Source organism: Pogona vitticeps, chromosome 7, assembly GCF_051106095.1.
Source record: "Pogona vitticeps strain Pit_001003342236 chromosome 7, PviZW2.1, whole genome shotgun sequence".
Classification (NCBI taxonomy): domain Eukaryota; kingdom Metazoa; phylum Chordata; class Lepidosauria; order Squamata; family Agamidae; genus Pogona; species Pogona vitticeps.
The window spans coordinates 2,190,978-2,196,958 of NC_135789.1; the positions used below are offsets into that span (position 1 = coordinate 2,190,978).

Sequence of the window (5,981 nt, forward strand, 5' to 3'; positions counted from 1 at the left end):
TCCGTGTCTTCACAAACAAGGAAGCCGGCGTTACTCAACTTTCATTCTTAAGTCAAAGTTTTAGTTTGTGTTTATTTCCCTCAGAATGGATTTCTTGGGGTGAAAGAAGTACAGTATTTTCTTTTACATGATCCTGTGAATAACTCAAGTGATGACTCTAAACTCAGCTAAAGTATCAGCTGTGGTGCTGGAGGAGAGCTTTGCGGGTGCCCTAGGCCGCCAGAAAGATGAACACGTGGGTCCTAGATCAATTCAAGCCTGAACCCTCTCTAGAGGCAAAAATGTCAAAACTCAGGCTGTCCTGCTTCGGGCACATCAGAATAAGGCAGGATTCTCTGGAAAAGACAATAATGTTGGGAAAGGTGGAAAAGAGGAAGACTCAATACAAGATGGACTGACTCCCTAAAAGAGCCCACAGGCTTCAGTTTGCAGGGCTGTTGAGGACGTGACATTCATGGTGTCACCATAAATCAAGGGCGACTTGACAACACGTAGAATCATAGAATCATTGAGTTGGAAAGGGCCTATAAAGCCATCAGGTGGAACACCCCCCCCCGCTCAACGAAACAACAACAAAGTAGGTATAAGCTCATCTTATTGCTCCACACACACTGCTAACAGAATTGCCGCAAATACCAGCTGTTGCCACAGGATTAAACCCACCAAACTTTCTGGCGGGGAAACCAACCCGGACCCACCAAGTTAACCGCTCCTGCTGCTTGACAACTGACGTCTCAAACACCCAGAAATGTGCAGCAGATGGAGGCCCACCCGTTGAGGTCAAGCTGCGTGGAAAGTTTCCAGCCCTCCTTAAGGAAAGATGACGGATGGCCCTTCCGTTTCTCTTGTTCTGTGACAGCAGCTCTGGTGGTTGCATCCTGCAAACCTGAGTATCCTTGTGCCCGAGAAGAGGATGATCAGGCCCCCCAGAGTCCACCCACCTTGGGCTTTGCCTTCATGGCGGGGGGGGGGGGCTGCCTTCGCATCTTTATGGCACAGAGAGAAGTTCATGGAAGGGGCGGGCCTCTCGGGAGACAAGGAACCTGGCAGGGTTTGCGGGCCGCCCTGTGGACAAAGGGAAAAAAAAGCAAGATAATGAACCGAGCAGCCATTCCTTTTCCTCCTGCGCCGTATTATTCACTCAACCTTTTGTAATAAGAACACCCAGGCACGGATCCTGCTGGCCACTTCCCTGCACACGAAGAGTATAAAGAGGGTGCTAACATCTCTGAGAAGACTTAAGAGCATTTTCACGCTCCTTCCGTCTCGGGGAACGGAGAAAGACCTTCCTAGGCTGAATCACCATGGAGCTGTCGGCATGCTTCCTGGCTGTCCTGTTGTTGACGTGTGCTGTGACTGAAGAAGCCCAAGGGGCTGAATCCGTGGAGCAGACGCTGGTGAGCAAAAACTTCATTGGACACCCCCCCCCGGTCCTTCTTTGCTACAGAAACAGCCGCCCTACCCAGCCAGCTCAAAGCTGTTGGGTGGGGGATGGTCACTGCCCAGTTGTGGTTCAACCAGTCCTTCTTGGTTCTCAACTAGATGCGGCCGCTTGGAACCCCAAGCAGGTGGAAAGTTGGCTTCTTCAGAGCTCGGTCCTTCCCACCCAGTGTTTCCAGCTCTGGCTGGCAGCCGTGGTCCTCCGGGATTCATCTTTCCTAGCCCTCCCTGGTGGTCTCCAATCCAAAGACTAAGCATGGATCCCACCTGGTTTCCAAAATCAGAAGAGATCTTGCCCTTGATGGCTCACAATACCGGGGGGGGGGGGAGAGAATGGTGTCCCTCTTTGCCGCGCCTGGGTTGATCTTGGTCCTGAGGCCCACCCTTTCACGTGGGCATCTTGCCAGGGTTCACCCTAACCCTGTACAATCTCAAGAGTTTGGGGCTCTAGAGTGTGTGTGTGTGTGTGTGTGTGTGTGTGAGAGAGAGAGAGAGAGAGAGAGAGAGAGAGGGTGATCACTGAGTTATCCAGTTCTCCAAGAAATGCCAAAATCTGTTTTATCGGGGTATTTCTTGGAGAACTGGATAACTCAGTGATCACCCTCTCTCTATATATACTGTATATATTTTACGTTTAACTTATTTATGGTGGAGATGTTGTAAAGCTAGCATGGGGCCCAACTTCCTGACAAGAACATTCCAAAATTGATGAATCGCATCATAAATTTTGAAAAAGAAATGGTACCAGGCAAGTTTTTAAAAATTATACCCGGGAGCAAAAGAAATCAGCACAGTCTGCAAGCCACTGCAGAGAACATATTCAGGTTTCCCCAGGTTCAGTTTTAAAACCTGTTCTCCTCTGTTTCCTCCCCACAGGAAATCTCAAAGCGGTCTGAAAGTGGAGCCTTCGAAAAGTGGGAGGACAAGGTGAAGAGATGTCTACCCCCACGGTGGCGATACCCCCCACGTCCACCTCCACCACCCATGACAACCCCACCGCCCATCACTACCCCATCACTCGAGACAACCCCACCACCCATCACCACCCCATCACTCGAGACAACCCCACCATCCATCACTACCCCATCACTCGAGACAACCCCACCACCCACCACCACCCCGTCACTCAAGACAACCCCACCACCCATCACTATCCCATCACTCAAGACAACCCCACCACCCACCACCACCCCGTCACTCAAGACAACCCCACCACCCATCACTACCCCGTCAATCGAGACAACCCCACCACCCATCACCATCCCATCACTCGAGACAACCCCACCACCCACTACCACCCCGTCACCCGCAACAACTCCACCCCCAAAACCCCTCCATACCCCATGATAAGCCCCCCCAGCCCCATAACTCTAAAATGCTCCCATAGACCGGTTTGGCATCTCCAAGGCCCATCCTCATCTCCTCCTCCTTCTGGACTGTGACCGGTGCATGGCCCTTGGATTCATCCCAGCCGAGGCCACCTGGGAAACCCAGGCCCGTCCTCCTCTCCTGGAGACGCCTGCCTCTGAGCGACACCCCCTTCACCCTCGACTTCTATCCCTGCTGTTTCTTCCTTTCTTTCTTTAACCCCTTTGGTCGTCCCACCAAGGCGTCTGCCGCCATCTTGGGCTTCTCTGGCCACGCGCCGTGGGCTTTCCATTCCCACCTGGTGCCGGCTGCCCCGTAGGGAAGTCTAGAAGGACCCAGAGGCGACACGTTCAGTGTGTCCAAGCAGAGAGGACAAAGGCCTTGGCGAGAGGTCCCTCCACAGCCACGTGTGTCGAGCTGGGTGGAAAATTCACGCCGGTTCAATCCCTGAGAAGAATATTTGGCCAAGGTGTGAATGTCTTCCTGTTCAGGATGGCATGAATTTGAGGTAACACACAATCCTCACCCACGTGCCAAATTCCATAGGAACCATTAGTTATTCTGACCAGGAATGGTTTACAACTGCATGCCGTATAACTCACAAAGACGGCAAGCATCTCTTTAAAAAAGGGGGGGGGGAGTAACCCTAATTCGGCACCCTAAACAGGGTGGGCCTCCTTCCATTTCAGCCTCTCCAAAATGGTTGTTTTGTTTTGTTTTTAAAAACACAAGGTCTTTCCATCTTGAATATGAACACATGGGAAAATTGTTGTGAGTCCTCATGAAAATGCCTCCACCTCTGTTTTGTTGTGAACAGGTCATACCACCGGGCACCGGTGATAGAGGACCAAACTTTAAAAATAGGCGTTAAGTTTGTCCCTGAAGAGTCCAAATGAGCTACATGTTTGGCGATCGAGAGCTTTTCCTGTTTCTGTTGCTATCTTCTATCGAACAAGAGGCCCCATAGTTATGGCTTCAGAGGAGCGTCTCTGAGCTTCTACTGCCTGCTACCTTTTATTTTGGCTTCCGCTAACCTGTCCTGGAAGATCCAGATCCGCCCGTACCTAACACCACTGCTAGCCAGAGAGTTCACCGGGAGCACCATACAAACCATTACAAGAAGGTTGCCCATGTCTCCATCATGCCTGTTCCCCTTGCTTGAACCCAGTGGCTTTTATGTCTGGATGGTAACCGTCTGTCTACCAATAAAGCTTGTCCGTTGGGTATCCATCACTTCCTGGTGTGTTCTTTGATAGAACCTAATTTTGCCTCCATTCCTGCACTTGGAAGCCTAGATGAAACTCTCAAAAGATATAGAGGCAGAAAATAAATTTTCATTGGACTTCTGTTGTATTAGACCTGATCATCTGGAGGATCCCTTCTAGCTCTGCAGTTCTAAGTTTACTACTATTACTATTACTATCACTAGTAGTAGTAGTAGTAATAGTAACAGTAACAGTAATAGTAATAGTAATAATAATAGTATATTTTCAGGGGCAGATTGATGACTCTAATTCTGCACCCTCAATAAGGGACCCTTGGTTTTAAATAAAAAGCAATCAAAGGAACTACTCATTTGTCTCTGCTTTGCTGTGAACAGGAAACATTCTATCACTGGGAACGAATCTCCAGAAGGCATGTGGGAGAACTGCAAAGGAGGAGGTCTAGGTTTGTGGTGACCCCACCAAGACCAAAGTCCGACGACCACGACCGGGCACGTTGGCAGCCAACGGATCCCCCTGGATTAATCACTATCCATGCCACCACAAGGGTGCCAATATCAATGGAATCGGAGAATGAGTGCTGCTGATCCTGTCTGGAATAGTCAGGTTTCATCCGAGTTTCACCCCAGTGTCCCAAAGTCCCCCTAGATGCTATCCAACCTTACAGGTCCTTGTTCAGTGGAGAAGCATCATCATCAGATCAAGGGCTGAGATCTCAAAGGAATGCCCCCTTCCAACAATGAGGTGTGTGGAAGGGGACTAATGGTGAAAAGCAGAAGATGTTCCTTAAAATCTCATGGGGTTCTTCTCGCCCTCTCTCCTGGTCCAAAAAATCAACTCCCAGAGTAGACCTCTAGGAACTCTTCCGGTGTTCAACTGATGGTCATTATTAATTACATTTCCACATGCCTGGGGTGCCCCATCCCAACTTCTGAGACTGAGCATTTGGACAAAGCATGCCCCCCACCCTATTTTAAATGCCAAGACTCTGTGCCGTCCTATAGTCTTTTTTTTCCTTAAATCTCTATGGATGTTTTATATTAATCCACTTGACCGTGTCAACTGCGTTGACAAAAACTCTGCACCCAAGCCTGGCCCTGTTGATAAATAAAAAATGGATCCCATTGACAAAAACGGAGCTGGTGTGATTATTGTTATTACTATTTAATGACTTTGGACTGGGATGTATTCAGATGGGCAGGGTGGCTCCGCAGGGCTTAGTTTCTCTACGTGATGCAACTGTTAAACTCTCCCCATCCTGACGACCGAGGCATTCTAAGAGCTGAGTTGCAAGAAAAACATTCCCTACACACACACACACACACACACAAACACACACGCACACACCACTGGTTAAAATAATTCTGAGTTCAAAATCCATGCCTTTCGATCAATGGAGACCTGGCCTTGCCTAGGAAAATGTGTGCAGGGAATCAGCGATGAAGCCAGTAAATTAGATTTTTCAAAAACCGTAGAACCATTTTGTGATAAGGACTTTGAGCCCAGTAAGCCTTCCAGCACCTCGGAGAGCTCCAGACAAACTTGGTGCTTCCAACATTCTTTACACTTCTAACTCTGTACAGGACCTACACACACACACACACACACATGCGCACGCGCACACATGCGCGCACACGCCAAACCACATGCATCGGGTAGAAAAGAAAGCAAACATTCCCAGATTGACCCAGAGGGCAAGAAGACACCCGCACGAATCCCAAGGACTCACATGTGCTTCCCCCGAAGCACAAAATGTCTAATTGCCATTCTGAACAGCATCATTTAAGGGCAACCGGAGTGTTTGAAAAATGAACTTTATGTTTCGTACAAAGAGGAGCGCACAGTTAAGTTCCATTCAAGGGGAAGTTTTAAAAAACCCGATTAAATCCCAAGCCTCGTTGATCCCTGTTCTGCCAAACAAGCATGTTCTAAAGCAGCTGAACAGAGAGA

General features: G+C 49.1%; 1 long non-coding RNA gene across 1 annotated transcript; it reads left to right on the top strand.

The window, feature by feature from the left end:
* Positions 1-1,029: 1,029 nt before the first annotated feature.
* Positions 1,030-4,034, top strand: LOC140701620 (uncharacterized). The gene is made up of 3 exons (XR_012080527.2): positions 1,030-1,397; positions 2,317-2,367; positions 3,626-4,034. It is a non-coding gene; the product is annotated as an uncharacterized LOC140701620 (long non-coding RNA).
* Positions 4,035-5,981: the final 1,947 nt, after the last annotated feature.